The sequence below is a fragment of the Penaeus chinensis genome, chromosome 9, assembly GCF_019202785.1.
Source record: "Penaeus chinensis breed Huanghai No. 1 chromosome 9, ASM1920278v2, whole genome shotgun sequence".
NCBI classification, from domain to species: Eukaryota; Metazoa; Arthropoda; class Malacostraca; order Decapoda; family Penaeidae; genus Penaeus; species Penaeus chinensis.
Genome location: NC_061827.1, coordinates 9,937,251 through 9,947,250, shown reverse-complemented (window position 1 = coordinate 9,947,250; position 10,000 = coordinate 9,937,251). Strand labels below are relative to the sequence as shown.

Here is a 10,000-nt window from a genome sequence, read left to right as displayed (position 1 = left end):
TCTCCCTCTCCCTCTCCCTCTCCCTCTCCCTCTCCCTCTCCCTCTCCCTCTCCCTCTCCCTCTCCCTCTCCATCTCCCTCTCCCTCTCTCGCCACCATACTCGCCCTCTCATTATTTATCAGTTTACATGTCTGTCCCTTATCTTCGTATCTCACTAATCCTTGTACAACAAATTAAACAGTCAGATTAAGACAGTCCTCACACACGGCTCCTTAACCACAGTAAAACAATCTCTTAAAACAATATCTCTCCCCATGTAAGCAAGACCATTCCCCCTTTTTTCTCTCTGATAAAATTCCTCAGCGGAGAAAGACTTCAGCAACCTCCTTCCTTGACGTCACCACAAGGCCCGGCGATTTCGCGTCTTAATTCTAATGCTGTGACTGCGCTGAGGACGGGCGTAAACAAGACGGGACACGCACTCTAGGAAGTAAACAACACAGGACTCACACTTCTACGGCATGAGTAAATGATGCATGACTCACATCCCTACGACGGGAGTAGATAACATAGCATTCAGACTCCTAAAACAGGAGTAAAGAACATAGAATGCACTCCAAGAAAGGGAGTAAACACCACAGGACACAATCCTTGTTCGGGAGGAAAACAATTAACGACACACAATCCTAGGACAGGAGCAAACGACATAGGAAACAATCCTACTACAGGAGTAGACAATACAGGATACAATCTAGGTCGGGAGCAAACGACACAGATCACAATCCTAGGTCTGGACACAGCTAAAGGAAGATCTAGGACAGGAGTAAACACAAGGCACAATCCTAGGACGGGAGTCCATAACTCAGGACACAATTCTAGGACAGGAATAACAACAAGGCAAAGCACAGTTCTAAGACCGAAGTAAATAAATCAGGACACACTCTCAGGGCGAGAGTAAACAATAAATACACAGTACTAGAACGAGAGCAAACACAGGACACAATCCTAGGACGAGAATAGGCTAATCAACACAAAAAACGATTCTAGAGCATGAGTCAGCACCTAAAGACAGGCATTCCTATAACGGGAGGACTATACACAAAACGGGGCTCAACAGCGAGGCACACAGGCGAAGGGTCATGTGTTGTCCATCAACTTGAACCATCGCCCATATCTTTTTTGAACGTGAGAACGGCGCGATTTGAAGTTCGAAGCTGTGTTTTCGGTTTCACAAAGGAATAGGGATTCGTTTTTTGTTTTTTGTTTTTTTGAATTCTTGTTATTACTGGAGCTTATCGTGATCGGGAGCTGTAACCTTAGCTTCAGTGCATATTTTGGATTGCGCGAGTACAGTGACACAAAGAGATGTATGACATCTGTGACACACACAGGGAATGTGTGTGTGTGTGTGTGTGTGTGTGTGTGTGTGTGTGTGTGTGTGTGTGTGTGTGTGTGTGTGTGTGTGTGTGTGTGTGTGTGTGTGTGTGTTTGTGTGTGTGTGTGTGTGTGTGTGTGTGTGTGAGTGTGTGTGTGTGTGTGTGTATGTGTGTGTGTGTGTGTTTGCATGGTCACATGAGGGACAGGTCACTGCAGGAAATAGCTACTTACATCTGGCAAGACCAGCCGCATAAACCGATTTTTTCTCTTGACTAACACATGTGAAACGTTTGTTTTCGCAGACATTAGAATCGTGCTACTGTTACAACGGGCTACGCTTACCAATGTGTCATAAGCCAAATTATATGAAACGCAAGCTTATTCTGTTTACATAAAACATATCAAAGAGCAAGAGACTCTTGTGAGAAAGTCGTTCGGACAATCAGCATCCTCTTCGTCGGAAAGACCGTGGCGAGATAACCAGGAAAACTCGGTAGCCTTTACACTCTTGCTTCTTCAACAGTATAAGGCGAAAAGGCCCTTGGAATAAATCCCTCACAATTAAACCACGATACACCGAGATGAATGAAAGCAGAATCACAGTTAAACACTTCAATGAACAGATATCTTGATGTAAAGACATTTCAATTACGTAAATTCTGAACAGCGATCGGCTTTTGTTTTGATTTACGCACCATGAGACAGCGAAGGATACAGCCTCTTCATCCCGCTTCGCGTCTCTCGATGCCTATGCATATCGTGGGAATGCATCTCAACGTTCTATGTTTTTTAATGTTTATTAAAGAATTCGGTCGTGTGAACATATCAGGACCGTCTCGATGAAGCTAAACAAAAGTCATAATAATTCAAAGAAAAAAATAATAAATATCGCTATATTTTCTTTTTAATGCAAATGAACACGAACATATCTGATATTTTTTTGTAGAACCTTTATCAGTGATATAAACAGACATGATAAAAATATTCCAAATCTGTCCTAAATATTAAATGATTTCATCTCATATCCCTCATGAATACCGTGGGAACGAGGAGTGGTGTCGGTCAGGAGGAGGAGGAGGAGGGGGATGAAGGAAGAGGAGGAGAAAGAAGAAGAGGAGGAGGAGGAGGAGGAGGAGGAGGAGGAGGAGGAGGAGGAGGAGGAGGAGGAGGAGGAGGAGGAGGAGGAGGAGGGGGGAGGAAGGAGGAAGGAGGAAGGAAGAGATGAAGAGGAAGGGTCGGAGGAAAAAGAAGAGGAGGAGGAGAAGTGGGGGTGGAGGAGTGGCAGAGGAGGAGGATGACGACGACAACGCTGACGAGTAACAAGAGGAGCAGGGAGAGGCGGACGAGGACGAAAACGAGGAAGAGTATTAAGAGGAAGAAGAAGAAGACGAGGCGGAGGGGAAGAAAAAATGAAAAAAAAAAATAGAAAGAGAAAACAATGAAGCGAAAAAAGTGGGACTGGAAAAGAAGAGGCGAAGAAGAAGAAGAAGAAGAAGAAGAAGAAGAAGAAGAAGAAGAAGAAGAAGAAGAAGAAGAGAAGGAAGAGAAAGAAAAAAGAGAGAGCTACAATTTAACTACGAATCTTTATATCTCTTTCCTCTTCTGGGATTACAAACACTGCTAACCAGACCTGCTATTTGAATCCAACAGGCTGTCTAGTTAAAACAAGATGGTTAACTACTTTTTTTCAAATTAGTTTTCTCTAGTTTTCATATTTTCCCTCTTTAACTCTGCTAAGGATTCGCTGGGAGTAGTTGATAAGTGGCACGACTATTTTTTTCATATTTTTATAGGCTATTAAATCTTGGTAAGTGTTATCAAAGACTTATGCGGCCAGATAGATAATCAGATTTTTAGAAGCAGACGAGAAAGTAAACACCAGCAAACTCATGAATTATTTTCTTCTCTGGGTGAACCTGAGGAAAAAAAAGAGAAAGAGAAAGAGAGAGGGAGGGAGAGAAAGAGAGAGGGAGGGAGGGAGAGAGAGAGAGAGAGAGAGAGAGAGAGAGAGAGAGAGAGAGAGAGAGAGAGAGAGAGAGAGAGAGAGAGAGAGAGAGAGAGAGGGGGGAGGAGAAAGAAGATGGAGAGAGAGAGAGAGAGAGAGAGAGAGAGAGAGAGAGAGAGAGAGAGAGAGAGAGAGAGAGAGAGAGAGAGAGAGAGAGAGAGAGGGAGAGAGAGGGGGGGGAGAGATTCATTGATTGACAGGTTAAAAGACAGATAGATACGACAAAAGAACGCAATCACTGTTGAGACATATACCCCCACCCAATAATAATAATAACAATAATAATAATACTACTACTACTAATAATAATAATAATGATAATAGTTATTATAATACTAATAATAAAATAAGTAGAAGAAGAAGAACAACAACAACACAACAAGAATAATTCTGTAAAAACAAAAAAAAAACATTTAATTTCCACTAGATCGATAGTGAATATTCTTACTACATCGACGCGCGGATTCTGTCCTGTTCAATACTAATGGATCTTAAGATAGTACAGACAAGCAAATCATTTAGAAGTTATTATTGTTGTGATATTATTGCTTGCTTTTATTCTTCTGTTATTTGCTTCTGTTTCCCTTTTGTTTTCTTTTATTCCCTTTGCAAGATTGGTCTGTTGATTTTGTCCTTTCGGAGACAGATTTTGATGTTTGTTGTTGTATGTCGTGTGTGTTTGTGTGTGTGCGACTCTCTCTCTTCTCTCTTCTGTCTATTTTTCCTTTTCTTTCTCTTTCTCTTTCTCTTCCTCTTTATTTTTTTTTCTCTCTCTCCCTCTCTCCCTCTCTCCATACATATATTATATATATATATATATATATATATATATATAATATGTATACATGTATATATACATACATATACATATTTATATAATTCAACATAACATATACATATACATACAAATCTACACAAACATATCTATTCATATATGCATATATAGATACATATATACATACATATACATATATACCTATCTACATATATATATGTATATATATATATATATATATATATATATCTACCTACCTACCTATCTATCTATCTCTTCATATATGTGTATGTGTATGTATGTATATATATATATATATATATATATATATATAAATACACACACACGTATGTGTGTGTGTGTGTGTAAATATAGATATACATATATATATATATATATATATATATATGTATGCATGCATGTATATATGTGTGTATATATATAGAGAGAGAGATAGATGAAGGAGAGCGAGGGATAGGGAGGGAGGGAGAGGGAGGGAGAGGGAGGGAGAGGGAGGGAGAGGGAGGGAGAGGGAGGGAGGGAGGGAGGCAGAGAGGGAGGGAGGGAGGGAGGGAGGGAGGAAGGGAGGGAGGGAGGGAGGGAGGGAGGGAGGGAGAGAGAGAGAGAGAGAGAGAGAGAGAGAGAGAGAGAGAGAGAGAGAGAGAGAGAGAGAGAGAGAGAGAGGAATGTAGATGTAATGTATGTATACATCTGTGCTTGTAAAAGTGGAAATATATGCTTGTATCTTTCCTATGTAAATGTTGGTATTTGCGTATGTGGACACGTACGAGATGTAAAAATAAATTGACATTCAGCAGCCCTGTGTAACTATTTGCTTCGATATACACAAGCAAGCATCAGCATATACATATATACATTTATGCCTACAGGCCCGCTGAGCCGGTGAATGAACATGCAGTTCCTTCACAGACATTAATCGCCAACTGACAGATCCAAGAGGCAGAAGACCCGAATATAATTGAATGCGACACACCTAACATCACGGCCTTTGTGTCTGGTTCCTGATACAGCCAGGTTATTTTCTCATAACTAACTGCATCCCTTTGTCCTGGCGCTTCGGTGTGACCACGGTTAGTTTGCTTACATTTTCTGTAAAAATGTTATCGTGAGAGAAAATGGTAATTTGGACGGTTTATGTTGAACTCAAAGTAGTAATGTTTCGGTTTATAATGTATATTATTACTTGGTTTTGATCATATGTGTTTTTTTTCCAAATCTTATTTAAGTGCATTGTCAAATCCTCTGGAAAAGAAAATCTCGCAATAAATTACGCGGGAAAGAAAAAAGGAGAGAGATACGGAGGTTGATTAGGAGAATAAGAAGAGGAAGAAGAAAAAAATACCATTCTTACTAGGGTGAATTTATAACCTAATGTTTTTTTGTTTTTCTTCTTACTTTAGTAAGAACGATCACATGCCAACGAGATCTTTCCAAAACCACACACTTATACATCCCAAAGATAAAAAAATCTATACTATTTACTTTCTTTCATTAAACCACTCTCAAACTAACGACTTTTCAGCTTCTTTTATTAGAGAAAATTATATTAAACCTCTAAATAAAAGCGAAAACAAAAACTACGCACGTTAACCTTCGCATCGACTAATATTGCATCCAAGAGATAACGATCTTGGAAGATACGTATCCCCTTGCCGAAGACTTTTTTTTATTATTATCGACTTTCTCTTTTTCTTTTTCCTCACTTTATTCGTAATTTTTATTTTTCATGGAATGAATGTTGTACTTTTTATCGCTTAAGTTTTTTTTGTATTTGTTTATATGACAGAATCATTTTCTTTTTTTCTCGAGGTCTTGCAAATATTTGTTTGCTAATGAACCTCTTAATATATAATATATGCTGATGAGGATGTGCAAAATTATTACATCGTATACAAATGTGAAATGAAAGGATTATTTATATACTGATAGATAGATAGATAGAGGTGTGTGTGTGTGTGTGTGTGTGTGTGTGTGTGTGTGTGTGTGTGTGTGTGTGTGTGTGTGTGTGTGTGTGTGTGTGTGTGTGTGTGTATGTGTATGTGTATGTGTGTGTGTGTGTGTGAGTGAGCAGGTGAGTAGGTAAGTGACTGACTAATTGACTAAGTGCGTGCGTGCGTGCGTGTGTCACACAGTAAAACCTCTGTACTGCGGTCATAAATCTAGTGTTACTTGGAATCCCACGTCTGTCCCATACATAACAATTTCCTATCTCATTTACAAGTAACGTCTGCCATATCATACTCTGTTTACTCCCTTTGTCCCTATTTATGGTAAGCATTACGTGATTTATGAGTTTCTCTACATGCAAATATGTGCACAAATATGCACATATTTTTCCCGTAAAATGTATGAGCAAAGACATTGGTTCTTACCTGCGTTTGCTTCAGTGCTCAGGCTGTCGTTTCGTCTTTATTTATCATGCAATTTTCTTTACACTAGTGGTTAGTAAATCTCTCCTAATGTCTATTTCTGCTGTAATTCACTCGGTAACTGTCCATTTTCTTCAGACTCGAATGCAGTCGGTGGTTTTAATTCCTAAATAGTATCGGGATTATCGCCTATCATATTTTTCCTCATAACAAGAACCTCACTAATTCAGGTAATGCTAAATCTATTTTTGTAACACCATTTTTTTATATAAAAGATATTTTCTGCGCTGAATCAGCCCACTCTCATTTATTATCTAGTAAACAAGGCAAATTCACACCAAGCAATTTCACCACCTGTGGTCTGTTTCTTCAAATACGTAACTTAACCAGTGTCGTTGTCCGTAAGATAGCAAAATGACTTCGGTATAGGCCACGAGGGTGACATTCACCTTTGCACTTTCAGATGAACTAGAACACAGTTTTATATATTATATGTGAAAGGGTATAGGAAACTCTGTGCGTCGAACTATAAACAGTATTTCAACACAAACACTCCACCCTCAAATTCAGAAGATGAGACTCGTCTGAACACTTAATCACATGTCCGTGGCTAGAGCAGCGAGCACCCCGAGAGAGACGCAAGAGGAGCGACAGCAACAACAGCCCCTAACCTGGCGAGCGACCCGGGCCCACTGAGCATGACAGGGCGCCGACAGTCTGTACCCATCCAACCCGACATCTCCGCCGCCGCCATTCTCTTGCGAACGACCTCCTCGTCGACATCTCTCGCACTTCCACAATTCTAAAGAGGGATGTGGTTACGATACTCGATTCTTTGTAACTGACAAAATACTCCATGTTTTGAGTGCCCAAGGCAGAGATGGCCATCTTTGCAGTATGTATGAGTGAAAGTAGTTCTTAAAAAAAGGAAGTAAAAGGCTACGTGTGACCTTACTTCGAGCGGGTAGCCACCAACCGCCAATTGCCATAACCTGGGCGGTGCCCATGAATTCCCTCAAATACTATCATCTATGGAGGTGTGAAATTAATTTGGTAGTAATGATACCAGATTCATTCTTGTTTGGAAATCTTAGCACCGAAGACTTGCTTCGCTGAAAAGGAAAGTCAAGCACCGCGTGTGTAAAGGACAGCACTATTTACAAGTAATAACAGGTTCCAGAGAAAACACGTCATCCTGGTAGACACCTGTGCCTTTGGGTCAATTAATCATGTGTCAGTGGTATTGATATATGGTGTGTACTACGGTGCTTCATAATGGCGGCTGTTTGTTTGCGCTGTAAAACACACATTTCACCCTTCACAGATACGTTAATGATTTTAAAAAATGGAAGGTGAAAGTTATTTGAACTGTCCAAAAGTTAGCATTAATATATATATATATATATATATATATATATGTGTGTGTGTGTGTGTGTGTGTGTGTGTGTGTGTGTACATATTTATATTTATTTATTTATATATTCATACACACATAATATATATATATATATAAAATATATATATACAATAAATTGGATGGTTATATTAATTAGAAATGACATAAATTAAATATTCTGTTTACAATTTATCACAGTACTGAAGAATTACGATACTTCGTCAAAGAAAGACCATTAATCAAATCATTTTTTCACAGTTGGTACAGACAACATTTTCCCATTCTTTTAACTCTTTTCATAGGTGCTGCCTTTTAATTCTATCCCATCATTTATGAATGGTATTTCCTCGTTTCAAAAACTGTGAGGATTTCAGATTGATTCAGCAGAATTTCTTCTGACTTGCGGGGAAACTCTGTAACACGTTTAGGCAGAATTTCCATAAACAACAAAATCTGCACCACCTTCACCCAGCACTCGAAACAGCAAGCGAGGACATTCACTTCGACAGCGATGATATAAGCGAACTTTCCCCGGGTGTATGGTAATGAAGTCCGCCTTCACGCACGCTTCCTGTGATATGGTGCCATGGTATTCCCGAGAAATGGTAGTATTGTATTCTTATGGAGTGGGATTTTGATTATCATTATAAATGATGTTCTCGCATTTCTTAGATCAGGTGTTTTTGTTACTTCTGGGGAGTAGTAGTATCGGTACTGAAGTATTCCTCAGAAATATCACTGTGGTATTCCTCAGAAATAGTGTTTATAAGCATCGTAGGGCTTCAACTGGCTGTTTACTTTTGCCACGTACAGTACATGAGTGTGAGAATAGGTAAATTAATAGGTAACATGCAGATGTGTACAACAGGTAAGAAGTAAATTGTATTAAATTCGGCCCATGATAATGACTTTCCTCTGTCTATTTTCCTTCTCTTTCCTTCTTTCCCAGAGTTCTCCCGACCTTGTGTTCCTTCCGCGACCCAGCGTTCTTCTCTGACCTAATCAGCAGGGTGAAGACATGTCCCTCCCCAGGACGGCATGTTAATAGCTGTCCCCCATCGCGTTCCCTAAACCCAGTGCTGAGAAAACACGTTCTCACCTCTCTCTCCCTCCCTGTGTTGAGTGGGCCTCCTCGTCCATGTGCTGCGTGTGGGCCACTCCCCTCCGTAGTGTATGGGCACCTCCCACTCAGCGTTACTTGTGACGCCCTCTCTGTTAGGATTATGGGGGCTCGTCCTTTCTTTTTTTGGTATGTAGGGTCCTCCCACTCAGCGGTATAGGTTATGCTTTCTTTGTAATATGTGGTGTTGAGTTCCTTAGTTTTGAATGTTGGCTTCTTCCCTGAAGAGAGGGCATCGTATGTGTATCCCTGCCATTTTCTTCTTTATATATATATATATATATACACTTATATATATTTTTTCTTCTTCTTCTTCCTCTATTTTTTTTTAGAACTCATTGTTTTGAACCAAAATATGCTTCCACGTACAGCGTGAAAGTCAATTTTTTTTCTCATAATATTTGTAGGCCTTTCCGATATATATATATATATATATATATATATATATATATATATATATATATTTATATATATATATATATATATATATATATATATATATATATATATATATATATATATACTATAAAGAGCTGTATTCAATTTACATGCTAAGACCATCTTTGTGGTGTTGCGTGTAAAGGCTCCTTGTCTTCCCATGTTTTCTCGTAATGCTAACGGCCTTTCCTCACTACAAGTGATGATGTGTGGAGTCCATAAATTATCTGCAGCTCCCTCCCCTTAGTTTAGTCTGGCAGGGATTTTGTTTCGACTCTTTCTTTGTGTATGGCCTTCCGCCTACCTTATACAGTACTTCCTATAACAGCTTCGAATATGACCTATCTGCATATTCCATTCAGATACTATTATGCGGATTTTCTGATTAGAGGTATGAACTCTCTGGTAGTATTTTATTCAGTTACTGCTATTTTGTCTTTTGCGAAGATAGTTTTGATATGAATTATTAGTTATTGTTATTCGTAATTTACGGTAATAGTATAAACTATTTGCTAGCATTCCATTCAGTTTGTGCTGTTTGTCTTTGGTGATAATAGTT

At 39.1% G+C, this 10,000-nt stretch overlaps 1 protein-coding gene across 5 annotated transcripts in view; it reads right to left on the bottom strand.

Annotated features, from left to right (window-relative positions):
- LOC125028603 (glutamate receptor-interacting protein 2-like) overlaps positions 1–7,186 on the bottom strand; it is a 249,679-nt gene extending 242,493 nt beyond the window's left edge. For 3 of the 5 annotated variants that reach the window (XM_047618065.1, XM_047618066.1, XM_047618063.1), the window contains exon 1: positions 6,491–7,185. The gene's annotated coding sequence lies outside the window, so the exon portion shown is untranslated. Of the gene's footprint in view, positions 1–6,490 lie in introns of all 5 variants that reach the window. The other 2 variants (XM_047618067.1, XM_047618062.1) reach the window with 2 other exon arrangements.
- Positions 7,187–10,000: the final 2,814 nt, after the last annotated feature.